We start from the raw sequence: 15,414 nt of genomic DNA, 5'->3' as shown, positions 1-15,414 counted from the left end.
TTAATATCAGTAGTAACTAAACAAACCAGTAAGAGCTTCTTCTTCCGATAATTTATCAGTTTACTGACTGCAAAATTCAACCCACGCAAAGTTTATAGAAATCATACGACGCGTGTTTACGTTCAATGTGGGAGAATTAAGGCTGATCGGCTATGTTACCTAACGCATCCAGACGATTCAGATTTTGTTTTTAAAAAAGCATTGTGTGCGTTTCTGTAATTTTATATACGTTTTAATATGCTTAGAAATTATTAGACATGCGTATTTGCATTATTTCTATACGTAATTTACGCTAATACGCATCTTATCTGGAGCCCTATTTTTTGTCTTTCGCTGGATGTTACCCAAGCTTTGTAAGCCTGCGCAATTCTTAAAATGCACATTTATGCTTAATGAGTTACATTCGAGAATTGCACAATTACAAGTCATAAATATGACAGATTACATCGTATATTGGTCATAGCAAAGGGAATTGACACAACTTAACTTCATTCATGCAGTGAATTGTTTGAAGTTTGAGAAATCTAATAGAACTACATCCCTTCACTGTGTTATTTGGTCCATTTAGAGAATCGTTGGATAGCAAGGACTCGTCAAAAGGCTTTCAGCCTTTAGCCGACTCAAAAACTGAAAAATTCAACTTTTTATACAGGAAATCATCAAACATAATAGGAACTGCCAGGAGAACATTGCTCTGTGTAAACCTAAAAAACAACTACCTGTACCTACTGCTTGTTGATGTAGTTCACTTAAAAGTTTGACATATGCCATCAATACCTGAGAGAAGCCACTTGTAATGTCAGAAATCTGTTGTTCAAAGGTGCAACAGAAACAGCAGAGACCCTTCTAGAGGTAATAAGTTAATTAAGTAGCTGTTACGCAAGTGCTCTATGGTAACTGAAGGTGATTTGTTTTCCCATATTTTAACTGATCAGGTAAGATAAGTTTTTTATAGGCTGCTGACTTTTTTTTGTGAAAGGATGTATTAAAGTTACTTCCAGACTTTAAGTATTTGAACGATATGACCTTTGGGTTCAATCTGTGACCTTGACCTTTGACCTATGGACTCATTTCATATGCACGGTAAATCTTCTCATTACCACCTACCTATATGCCAAGTTTAAAGTCAATACCTTAAACAGTTGTTAAGTACAGTGAAATCATTTAATTTCCTGGGCATGAAATTCCGTGGTTTTAGTCAAATCGGCAATTTCGTGGGATATGAATTCGTGGATTTCAACTTTCGAACATAAAATGAATGGGAATTTTACTTGTTTGTTGGGATTAGATTTCATGGATTGACTCAACCACAAAATCAGTCCCCCACAAATATTGATGATTTCACAGTATGGACAAGAAATATGATGGCCAGATTTGACCTTTGTGCTCAATTTGTGACTGCGACCTTAGACCTACTGACCCAGTTCTTGTGCTCTGCACATCAGCTCATTGCCACATACCTATATGTGAAGTTTTAAGTCAACAGATTAAATGGGCTCCGGACATGAACAATGATGGGCAGACAAGCATAAACACGTGCTATCATGTAATACATCACATTTTACAACACAGGTGTATCAAAATAATGCAAACTTGTAATAAATCAAGATTTGTAAAAATCTATATATATTTATATCATTATCAATCAATCAGAGAAAAAGCTGGTTGCTGACAGCGAAATTCCTGATTTTCTCTCAATAATGATTCTCATTGATAATGTCTTATCATAGCATACAACAAACTTGGAATGCATTTACTGCATATTTCACTTAACACAATTACTATGAACTACAAAAAATATTTGTGATATTTTTCCAGGTTTTTTTTGTTCGAAAATCACTTTATTACGTTACTAACATATTCTACTACTAATTCTTTTAATCGGTATAATCCTGTGATGAATTATAATATATTAGAAAAAGCTCTATAGAGCTTAAACAGCAACCAACATCTGGCAACTGTACAAACTCCTCACTAAACACACTTTCATTTCTTCAAGTATATATATTAGACTTAGATACCACAGAGCAAGATTAAATTCACATTTATACATTGTGTATTTCTATTTTGTTTATCAATTTTTAACTAAATACATAATACAGAAAAAGTCTAGAAATTTACCAAGGTTAACATTATGCCAAAGATGATTTATGTTTATCATGTAAAAAGTGGATAAAAACTGAATACTAGCAGTCAGGGGTCCATCTCTTTCTAAAAATATTTACAAACTTTAGTGATATCTATAAGTACATAATCACAAACGAAACGATGAAATAATAAAATGAAATAACAATCAACATTTAGAATATACTTTTCTTAAACATTTATCAGAGAGACTTTGCTTAAAGTTACATCATATGTTTAAAGTTATAATTTTAACATCAGAAATTAATAAATAAGGGCTTGGCGCAAAACTATTGTATCTTGTTCTTTATTTATATACACTTGAAATAGTTCTGCACCAAGCCCTTCTGGCTTGGTATGCAAAATTCCATTGGAAAACAACAGGTTATAGTGGTTACAAACTTCCGATGGAAAAAAATCTGTTAGTCAAACTTTACATAGATAAACAAGGAAATGAAAGATAAGAATCTTCTGTATTTTTGTTTAAACTCTTATACTGCTGGATCAAATTCATCAGTAATATTTTCTTGATAAACATATAACTTCATTCTAATTTCCACTCACGTTTTTCTGAACTTTCAACACAAATCTATAAAACAATTTATAAGTATTAAAAACAATTTATAAGTATTAAAAACATTAGGATCACTAAAGACAACTTTAAAAAAGGATCACTTAGGAAAACCATGTGTGTGCAAATAAAAATTCTTAAGCTGAAAAAACACTTGCTGTATAAATAAGAAATAACCAAATCATAGCTGTCTACAAAGAAAATCTCAAAACCTATCATAGCAAACAATGTGCAAATTTCATCATCCCAGCTTCATCAACGCATATCAGAACAAACACTGGGCCTGAGCTTCAACAAAACATACCATAGCAAACACTGGGCTTGAGCTTCAGCACCAAATATCATAGCAAACAATGGACCTGAGCTTTAACACCAAAAATCATAGCAAACAATGGGCTTGAGCTTCAGCACCAAATATCATAGCAAACAATAGGCCAGAGCTTCAACAACACATATCAGAGCAAACAATGGGCCTGGGCTTTAGCACCAAATATCATATCAAACAATGGGCCTGAGCTTCAACAACACATATCATAGCAAACACTAGGCCTGAACTTTAACAACAAATATCATAGCAAACAATGGGCCTGAGCTTCAACAACGCATATCATAGCAAACACTGGGCCTGAGCTTCAACAACACATATCATAGCAAACACTGGGCCTGAGCTTCAACATCAAATATCATAGCAAACAATGGGCTTGAGCTTCAACAACAAATATCATAGCAAACAGTGGGCTTGAGCTTCAACAACACATATCATAGCAAACAATGGGCCTGAGCTTCAACAACACATATCATAGCAAACAATGGGCCTGAGCTTCAACAACAAATATCATAGCAAACACTGGGCCTGAGCTTCAACAACAAATATCATAGCAAACACTGGGCCTGAGCTTCAACAAGAAATATCATAGCAAGCACTGAGCCTGAGCTTCAACAACAAATATCATAGCAAACACTGGACCAGCTTAATCAACACAAACATAGCAAACACTGGGTCAGCTTCATCAAAACATAACAGAGCAAACACTGGGCCAGCTTCATCAACACAAAACATAACAAACACTGGGTCAGCTTCATCAACACATAACATAGCAAACACTAGGCCATCTTCATCTACAAATAGCATAGCAAACACTGGGCCAGCTTCAACAACACATATCATAGCAAACACTGGACCAGCTTCATAAACACTTAACAAAGAAAACACTGGGCCAGCTTCATCAACACATAACAGAGCAAACACTGGACCAGCTTCATCTACACATAACATAGCAAACACTGGGCCAGCTTCATCAACACAAAACATAGCAAACATGGGCCAGCTTCACTAACACATATCAGAGCAAAAACTGAACCAGCTTCATCAACACTTAACAAACAAAACACTTGGCCAGCTTCATCAACACATAACATAGCAAACACTGGGTCAGCTTCATCAACACATAACATAGCAAATACTAGGCCAGCTTCATCTACATATAGCATAGTAAACACTGGGTCAGCTTCATTAACACATAACAGAGAAAAAACTGGGCCAGCTTCATCAACACATAACAGAGCAAACACTGGGTCAGCTTCATCAAAACATAACATAGCAAACATGGGACAGCTTCATTAACACGTATCACAGCAATCACAGGACCAGCTTCATCAATACATATCACACCAAACACTGGACCAGCTTCATCAACACATAACATAGCAAACACTGGACCAGCTTCATCAACACGTAACAGCGCAAACACTGGACCAGCTTCATCAACACGTAAACAATGGACCAGCTTCATCAACACATAACATAGCAAATACTAGGCCAGCTTCATCTACACATTGCGTAGCAAACACTGGGTCAGCTTCATCAACACATAACATATCAAACACTAGGCCAGCTTCATCAAAACCTAACATAGCAAACACTGGGCCAGCTTCATCAACTCATATCATAGCAAACACTGTTGCAACTTCATCAACAAATAACAGAGAAAACACTGGGTCAGCTTCATCAACACTAACATAGCAAACACTGGGCCAGCTTCATCAACACATAACATAGCAAATACTAGGCCAGCTTCATCTACACATTGCGTAGCAAACACTGGGTCAGCTTCATCAACACATAACATATCAAACATGGCCAGCTTCATCAAACTAACATAGCAAACACTGGCCAGCTTCATCAACACATACATAGCAAACACTGGCAGCTTCATCAACAATACATAGAACATGTGCAGCTTCATCAACACATACAAGCAAACACTGGACCAGCTTCATCAACACAAACTAGCAAACACTGGGCCAGCTTCCAACAATAAGCAAACACTGGGCCAGCTTCATCAACACATAACCATAGCAAAACTGGCCAGCTTCATACAACAACAACAAACTTCATACTAAGCAAACACTGGGCAGCTTCATCAACACATAACATAGCAAACACTAGGCCAGCTTCATCACACAACATAGCAAACACTGGGCCAGCTTATCAACACAAACATATCAACATGGCGTAACCATACTGGCGCCAAACCTCTACATGTGCAACTTCATCAACAAATAACAAGAAAACACTGGGTCAGCTTCATCAACACATAGCAGAGCAAACACTTGGCCAGCTGCATCAACACATAACTTAGCAAACACTGGGCCAGCTTCCCCTACACATATCAAAGCAAACACTGGGCCAGCTTCATCTACACATACCATAGCAAACATGTGCCAGCTTCATTAACACATATCAGAGCAAACACTGGACCAGCTTCATCAACACATAACATAGCAAAAACTGGGCCAGCTTCATCAAAACATAATATAGTATACATTGTGCCAGCTTCATCAACACATAACATAGCAAACACTGGACCAGCTTCATCAACACATAACATAGCAAACACTGGGCCAGCTTCATCAACACAAAACATAGCAAACACTGGGCCAGCTTCATGAACAGAAAATATAGCAAACACTGGGCCAGCTTCATCAACACAAAACAAAGCAAAACTGGGCCAACTTCATCAACACAAAACATAGCAAACACTGGGCCAACTTCATCTACACAAAACATAGCAAACACTGGGCCAGCTTCATCAACACAAAACATAGCAAACACTGGACCAGCTTCATCAACACAAAACATAGCAAACACTGGACCAGCTTCATCAACACAAAACATAGCAAACATGGGGCCAGCTTCATCAACACAAAACATAGCAAACATTGGGCCAGCTTCATCAACACAAAACATAGCAAACACTGGGCCAGCTTCAACCATAGCAAACACTGTGCCAGCTTCAATACAAAACATAGCAAACACTGGGCCAGCTTCATCAATACACACTGTGCCAGTTTCATCAACACAAAACATAGCAAACACTGGGCCAGCTTCATCAACACAAAACATAGCAAACACTGGGCCAGCTTCATCAACACAAAACATAGCAAACACTGGGCCAGCTTCATCAACACAAAACATAGCAAACACTGGGCCAACTTCATCAACACAAAACATTGCAAACACTGTGCAGGCTTCATCAACACATAACATAGCAAACACTGGGACAGCTTCATCAACACAAAACATAGCAAACACTGTGCCAGCTTCAACACATAACATAGCAAACACTGGGGCAGCTTCATCAACAAAAAACATAGCAAACACTGGGCCAGCTTCATTAACACATAGCATAGCAAACACTGGGTCAGCCTCAATAACTCACAATTCAGAGCATACAAAGAGCCAGTTTCATCAATGCAATGTATCATAGCAAACACTGAGACAGCTTTACCAACACATGATATCAGAACAAACACTAGGCTAGCTTCATCAACAGTATAGCAATAAGTAACACATACCATAGCAAAGATTGTGCCTGCATCTCATAAAAACTTCACATTCTCAAAAATGAGCTAATTATTTCCCAACAAATCATTGTATCATAGAAAGCTTTTAACAGATTGCCACTATCAAGACAAAACCATGTAACCTATCTTGTACAATCAGCAAAGACAAGAGCCATACTGCCTGCACTGTGAATTATATCACTTGATAATAGCTCACAGGCAATACCAATCCATGACAATAACATAAACAGGTTGCATTCCATGGTGCTAAAGGAATTTCCCCCTCCATACCATTGTCTCTCCCACTGACTTGCCAAAATGCAGTTCTACTTTAGCTGGCCAAAAAACCTTGCAATGCATGGCAGCGAAACAGTTTTAAGGTAAACAAAGACGAGATAATTATAGATTTCAATTCCTCAAAACAGCTTTTATGATCTTAAATCCATTTACATCAATTGGCTATCGAAAGTAAAAGATAAACACATTGATATACTGAAAACTTCCTTCTAAACAATAAAAAAATGCCTGTAGTATACAGGATTCATTTTCTTTTTACAACAATAGACTGACTGAACAAAGCTTTTGAAAAAACAATAAAGGTCTAACACTAAATGAGAAGCCTACCATCCTTCTAAAGGTACATATAGAACCTAGACAAGTACCCCACACAGAAAGGAATATGATAAACCAAACCTAAATCCACATCAAAGGTAGGATGAGGTCATGACTTCTACAAAGTGGTTGATTTCCCCGATAATATTAAACATGCCTATGAACATTTTATCAGACATTATTGCTAATAAAAACTGAAGATTTACTCATAAACACACTAATTTGTTTCAGTTATAAAGATTCCTCTTGAATATAAACCATCAACACACTTAAACTGCCTTTTACAATTATCTGGTAGGCAAACTGAGGCGCTTTTCTCCAGGCAACACATTTTGTGTTGTTTTATTTGCACCACATGCGCCTGCAACATCATCACTGAAGTTTATTTTAACCACAAACACTTAAACATAACATAAAATAATCAGCAGAAACTGTATATAAATTCCTGTGAAAATTAAATCAAATACATACAAAATTTATGGCAAATGCCAAACCCTTTTCTTCACCCTTCCTCTTCTCCCAATGCTACATCCCATTCTTCTCCCAATGCCACATCCTTTTACTTCATCATTCATCCCTACAAACCCCTTTCCTTCATCATTCTTCTTCTCCGAAGGCCATACCCCTTTCTTTCATCTTTCCTCTCCTAGTGTCACACCCCTTTTCTTCAGACTTGCTCTTTTCCTTGAGCCAAACCATTTTCCTTCACCCTTCCTCTTCTCCCACTGCCACACCCCTTTCCTTCACACTTCCTCTCCTTCCAAAGCTACAACCTTTCCTTCAACCTCCATTTTCTCCTAATGCCATACCCCTTTCCTTCACACTTCCCATTTTCGAAGTGTCATGCTGTTTTTTTTTCCTAATGCCACAACCTTCTCCAATTTTATCATTAAATCAAATAAATCATGCTATCGCAAAAGTTTTTGTCATGATTTATTTTGTGCAATACATAACACTTTTTCACATGTCCTTTCATCAAAACATTTCATAATCAGTGGTAACAAGACAGACCCCAAAGCACACCTACGGATGTTATACTGGTATGGTACCTTGGCCCCTACGCCAAACTAGCAACCCTTCAGACATAAAAGAAAGTGGAATACAAACTAGAACAATGTATAGGTAAGTGCTGAACAGGTGGTAATGTCTGGACTCGAGCCAGGAACGGTTCAGACACTACTGATATTACCGGAAAACCTATCACAGCATTTATCTAACGCATAGATTAAATCAATGATAATCCAGCCCTCCTAGTACAACTCCTTGTCTCTGCAACTGCCATACATATAACTTGATGCCTCCTTGCATGTAAAGCTATTTTTGTGTTGTTTTTTTTTCCCCCATTTTATTAAACAATTAAATAAACAGTAAACAGCAGTTAACATTTCCCTCTGTCATTAAAGCTTTTACAGACTGTTGCAGTTCAGACCAAGATCACGTCCATGCAGGCTGATCATGGTCTGCACTGTTTGCTATTCAGTCAGTAAAATCTTCATTGAACACCACTTCAACTAATAAATTGTACTGCCTTAATTAAATGACTGACCTGTCCATTTTAGAAATACAGCAGGGTAATGGTTAAAGGTTTTACAGATTTGAATAATGTATATTGCCAATAACAAGAAATAGAAAAACAACAAGCAATAGTAACTTCCTGTCAATGGCAAGAGTTACAATTTATGTCAAATATGAAGGGAAATTGGTATGATTTACCCTATTTCAAGCTATTTTAACAGACTTACCAGAAGCAGTTAGGGAAATAATACTCATCTTAATAGTTTGTAAGCATTTGGAAAAATGTAAGTTCTTTTTCATGCAGCTGAGGGAACAATTTTTTTTCTGTGTTTTTTAAGTGACCTGCCAGTGTATGACATCAGAGATAGTGTATTAGATACTGTTATTATGTAATTAGCTGTATAATGCAATGTTATTCTTCCAATCAGTGGTGTAACCTCTATCCTATGTCATTATCAGGTAAATAAAAAACATCTGCCATACTTTTACCCTCTTCACTACTAGAATATAGTTGATACATAAGGGGAAACTTTACATCATCATACAGTTGTCAGAGGGCCATTTACTTTCATCTTCACTAATCATGTCTGAAACTTGTAATTCAAGTGAATTTTTTGGAATTACTGTAAAATTGTCACGTTTGAAAGTCTTTAAGACTTTTGCAATGAAGAATACACATGTATATAACCCCACTCTCACTATGGACAGCATGCAAGTGTACTTAGTTTGAATAAAATTTATATCATTTAAGTATTGTTCATTTTCAAACATGATAATATATGTATAAATACACATTTTGTCATTTCGCTTTTTCTCATCAACACAGCAAGGGTATAGCTGAGTGTTTCTAAGAAGTTGTAATTATTAAACATTAAGCATTACATAAAGATCTTCATATTAACCCATCCAAACACAATTTTAAATGCTTGTTCTCTTCGGAAGTATCCCATAGATGAAATTATGGATGGAATCAACCAAAATATGCCCATATTTATTTAAAAGATACCTGTGATGTATATATGAGCTACGCCATGAGAAAACCAACATAATGCATTTGCAACCAGCATGGATCCAGACCAGCCTGCTCATCCGCGCAGTCTGAGAAGGATCCATGCTGTTCACTAACATTTTCTCTAATTACAATAGGCGTTGAAAGTGAACAGCATGGATCCTGACCAGACTGCACAGATGCGCAGGCTGGTCTGGATCCATGCTGGTCGCAATTGCACTATATTGGTTTTCTCATGGTGCGGCTCATATATATCCTGTATGAACTTCAAGAAAATTAACAAAGCTTAATTTTTTTTATACAAAACATCTGTAAATTAGTATAACATCTTTACCCCCTCTTGTGATTATTGCATTTTATAAGTTTAAAAAGTCAGATGCTTTTTCCATTCTGACATTCTTTTGCATGTGCCTACATCCACATGCCTGGCATCCTGCCTGCAATACAGGATAGGGGAGCAAATGAAAGACTTCTTTCCTTTCCTTCAACAATGATACTGAACCTTTAACCTGCTGGTGGCTAATGATTATGCCTCTGCGACCAGTGCAGCCAAAGATCGGCCTGCACATCCATGCAGGCTGATCATGGTCTGCACAGTTCACTGTTCAGTCAGTAAATTTTCAGTGGACACCCCTTCAAATGATGAATGGAACTGTCCAAAATTGAATGATTGACCAGTCCATTTTAGAAATTTAGCAGGGGTAAAAGTATAAAATTGTGTACTGTGAGGGATTTTGCTTTTACTGCTTTATTCCTGAAATGATGTAGAATAAGAAGACAAAATGCCAGCGCTGTTGCCTGACCAACAGTAATGGTAATCCTATTTGTTTTGATCAACCTTAAATGTTCTATTAGGCTGTACAATAAAACGGAAAAATGGAAATTCAATAAATTATTGAAGGAGCACTTTCAGGAAAAACAACTAGAAAGATCTCCTGTTTTAGAAATGCTGGTATGAAAGGATAAACAAATCATATAAAAGAAATATGTACGGGAAGCACTGAAGTATTCTAGGATAATTTGATAGATCATTCACCGAAAAACAAAACAAACCACAGCAAGAAACTTATCTTTAATGTATCATGTATGGTTTAAAGGCACTGAACTCCAGATTTTGGCTAAAAAATGATCTTTCTTTCAAATTGAAGTATGGTCATATTATTAACAATATGAGTTTTTGTTTCGAAACTATTTTAAAAATGCCTTAGATAATCATTAGTAAAAAAGATGACCGTGGCAATAAAGAAGTTTTCCGCTGTCGCTACCAATACCACTATGGAGGATTTAGTATTTAACCTTTAGCATGCTAGATAAATTGTCGTCTGCTGGAAATGTCGTCTGCTAAAATTGTAAAGTTCATTCAATTTGCTCCAAAATTGGAAGAAATATTGTCAGAGTAGCAAACAGCTTGGAACCTGATCAGACGCCGATTTAATCGGCGTCTGATCTGGTTCCAAGCTGTTTGCAAAGGCTGTTAAATTCGCCTGCAGCAGGCTAAGGGTTAATGTGTGTTAAATGTAAATATTTATAATCAAGAGGTCGAGTAAAGCGTTACAAATGCTTTTCAATTTTCATCGTAAAAAGTAGTAAAAACAACTAATTCTCATGTGTTTCCCAAACAAATAGTATGTCAGTAATTAAGTTTCAAAGTATTCTTAAGAAATATAGCATTAATTTCCAGCTATCTAAAAAAATCCTTTTTTTGGACGTCGAACCATCTGGAGGCCAGTGCCTTTAAAAATTGCATTAACCGATCTGCGCAGAAAAAAAGTCTTCATTTCAGAACTAAGAAATTTTCCTAGACTTCAGCACAAATTTCAGTTAGTGTGAATCCTAACTAATGTATAGCAGCTCTGAACTCTTCAAAAAGGAGGGAGAATATGTCAATATATTCCGACAGCTTCATTAGAATTCCACGAGGCTGTAATCTATCTGAAATTCAATAGTTAGTGTAGCAGCTTACAAACTAATCATTTGCATGAAATGCCATTAAGACCCTCTCAAACAGTAGTTATTTACATAACTGGAAAACTTCTCTAAAAAACCAAGAAATCAGCTAGGTTTTATCAATTCGAATTGCACACAGGGGCAAAAACCAGAACCAAAGACAAATCTTTAATGCTTTTAATTAGGCATTAAAGTAATTCGAAATCTCTACAGAAATACTATTAAATGTCTTTCATGCAAATGAGTCGACACTGCACAGAGAGACAAGACTTTGTCTGTAGGAGTACCTATGTCTTTTTTTGCCTGTTTTTGCTTGCAGGTATGTCTTTCCTGTATACTGTGTATATAGCCATCTGTCACCATTCTCTTATTTTTTGAATACAGCTATTCCCTGTCTTACAAGATGCTGACAATGACCAGGTCTTTTTATTGCAGACTATGCCTTTCTTGCATACGGCTGACACTTTTTCTGTCTTGCATACTACTAACGCTGAGTGTGTCTAAAATTCTTGCATACTACTTACTAACTATGCCGTTCTTGCATACCGCTGATATGTCTGTCTTGCAGACTTCTGATAGTTACTAATATATTGCCTTTCTTGAGTACGGCTTACTATGTCTTTCTTGCATAATACTGGCACTGACTATGTCTTTCTTGCACGCTGCTGAACCTGACTGTGTTTTTCTTGTGAGTCCTTTTTCTTTGTCGGTGTGTATGTTCTCCATGGAGACTTGATAAACAACATTTTGTCTGAAATCATTTGTCCTTCACCTCTGGTTCATGCGGGGAAGTTGGCAGTTCCTTGCGGAAAAGAGGTTTGTACTGGTACAGAATCCAGGAACACTAGTTATAGATTAACTGCCCACCGTTACATAACTGAAATACTGTCAAAAAACCGTGTTAAACCCAAAACAAACAAACAAACAAATTCTTGCATGCTGCTGACACTGACTGTGACTCTTGTCTTTTGGAACTCATGCAATAAGACATTAACTCAATCATGTACTTCTTATTTAGCAATGAACTGCAGGAACAATAAACAGAGAAGCTCATGTAACTTCAATGCGGAGGTCTTTCTTTAATCACTTTCTAAAACACACTGATGTTAATCTATGCATTAGCCTTTTCTAAAAGCTATCATGATCACTGAAATAAAAACTTTGTGCTGAAAATCAGTTGCAGACAGTGGCTCCACTGATATCTTAGAACTCTATCATGATCAATATCAGAGAGGGACAGAAAGTTTCCTATCACGCATTATACACCAATATCTCAGCACCAATTTGCATCTGCAAAATACAAGCTAAGTTCCACCGATGGAAATATTTTGAATGGGCACTAAATGTCAAGTGAACTTTATAATCAACCTTCTTATTCCCAGGAACATTTTTTTTTCACCATAGAAAGACTGGAACAAGCTGCTCTCTGTGCTGCTGTTACATGTTTTGTGTAATAAAATTGGTGTCACAGAACCCAAAACTAGACATATGACAAGAGACATTGATTGCTTTTTTGTTTAGGAGGTTCACAAGTTCTGAAGTCTTCTGTCTTGTGAACTTTCTAATTAAGTCAGTGTGTTTTCATAAAATATGCATATGGTCTTGGTTAAACAGGAATTTTAAGCAAAGGAATAAGATCACACATATGGAAGCCCCTTCTTTACAAGAAGGAATGCTGTAGTCTAATCCAGTGTACTGCCTTACCATGGTCAACTCTCTAGCCTTTGACTGTCTTACCATGGTTAGTTTACATAGTCAACTCTCTTGCCTTTGACTGTCTTACCATGGTTAGTTTACATAGTCAACTCTCTTGTCTTTGACTGTCTTACCATGGTTAGTTCCATAGTCAACTCTCTTGCCTTTTGCTGTCTTACCATGATTAGTTTCCATAGTCAACTCTCTTGCCTTTGACTGTCTTACCATGGTTAGTTTCCATAGTCAACTCTCTTGCCTTTGACTGTCTTACCATGGTTAGTTTCCATAGTCAATCCTCTTGCCTTTTGCTGTCTTACCATGACTAGTTTCCATAGTCAACTCTCTTGCCTTTGACTGTCTTACCATGGTTAGTTCCATAGTCAACTCTCTTGCTTTGGCTGTCTTACCATGATTAGTTTCCATAGTCAACTCTTACCTTTGGCTGTCTTACCATGGTTAGTTACCATGGTCAACTCTCTTGCCTTTGACTGTCTTACCATGGTTAGTTCCATAGTCAATGCTCTTGTCTTAGCTGGCTTACCATGATTACTTTCCATAGTCAACTCTCTTGGCTTGACTGTTTTACCATGGTTGGTTTCCATGGTTATCTCTCTTGCCTTTGATTGTCTTACCATGGTTGGTTTCCATATTTAACTCTTACCTTTGACTGTCTTACCATAGTTGGTTTCTATGGTTAACTCTTGCCTTTGACTGTCTTACCATGGTCAGTTCCATAGTCAATGCTCTTGCCTTAGCTGTCTTACCATGATTACTTTCCATAGTCCTCTTGGCTTGACTGTTTTACCATGGTTGGTTTCCATGGTTATCTCTTTTGCCTTTGATTGTCTTACCATGGTTGGTTTCCATATTTAACTCTTACCTTTGACTGTCTTACCATAGTTGGTTTCTATGGTTAACTCTTGCCTTTGACTGTCTTACCATGGTTAGTTCCATAGTTAATGCTCTTGCCTTAGCTGTCTTACCATGATCACTTTCCATAGTCCTCTTGTCTTGACTGTTTTACCATGGTTGGTTTCCATGGTTATCTCTTCTTTGATTGTCTTACCATGGTTGGTTTCCATATTTAACTCTTGCCTTTGACTGTCTTACCATGGTTGGTTTCCATGATTATCTCTCTTGCCTTTGACTGTCTTACCATGATTGGTTTACATACTTAATTCTTGCCTTGGTCTGTTTTATCATGATTAGTTTCCATAGTTAACTCTCATGCCTTTGACTGTCTTAACATAGTTGGCTTCCATAGTTAACTCTTGCTTTTGGCTGTCTAACCATGGTTGGTTTCCATGGTTATCTCTCATGCCTTTGACTGTTTTACCATGGTTGGTTTCCATAGTTAACTCTCTTGCCTTTGTCTTACCATGGTTTGTTATACAAGTTCAAATACCTTAAGATCATTTTCTAAAGAACACTTTATTTGATACTAATATTAACTGAAGAAAGTTTCATTTGAATACCTCCACAAATATTTATTCAGGATTCCACGTTTTTGTGTAGTTGTTACAGCAATGCCACCATGCACAGATCGTTCAAGAAGGGAAACATTTTTTCCACTGCTGTTCTCCCAAACAGTAACATTGCACAAGATTCACAATCAATAATCAATTTAGCTCTGTAGTAAATTTTGATGGCTGGAGTAAACAAGACCTAATATGGCACCAAGTTCCACAGCCAGAAAATTGAGTTATATTTGTTTCTGAGACCAATCAGCCTTGCAGTTGATGCTGTTATGATGTACGAGAGAAAACAAGACTTCTTTCAAACTGACAAAAAACCACTATAAGTCTGATAAGTGGAAAGAACAATAAATTCAAATAATAATTAATGCTATTTTTTTTAAATAAAAATATCTTTATGAAAGACTATTAGACATCATATTTGACAATACAGAGGCCCACAACTATGGCTTCGTAAGTTGTTGGCAAGTTACATAAGAACACCTGGCTTTATAAGTAGATAAGCCAACTGAATACTTTAGCTATGGATATTTTGTAGTCAATTAAAGAGCTCATCTGAAATTTGTGGAAACACTGTATTTGAGCCATGCCATGAGAAAACCAACATAGTGGCTTTGCGA

The 15,414-nt window shown here is 36.8% G+C and overlaps 1 protein-coding gene across 6 annotated transcripts in view; it reads right to left on the bottom strand.

The window, feature by feature from the left end:
• The window catches only part of LOC123566363 (furin-like protease kpc-1), a 105,603-nt gene that overhangs the window by 64,820 nt on the left and 25,369 nt on the right, over nt 1-15,414 (bottom strand). The gene's annotated exons all lie outside the window — the stretch shown is intronic.

This window comes from Mercenaria mercenaria, chromosome 8 (assembly GCF_021730395.1).
Source record: "Mercenaria mercenaria strain notata chromosome 8, MADL_Memer_1, whole genome shotgun sequence".
NCBI classification, from domain to species: Eukaryota; Metazoa; Mollusca; class Bivalvia; order Venerida; family Veneridae; genus Mercenaria; species Mercenaria mercenaria.
Note: the sequence above shows the minus strand (reverse complement) of the source record. Positions and strands in the feature narration are given on the sequence as shown.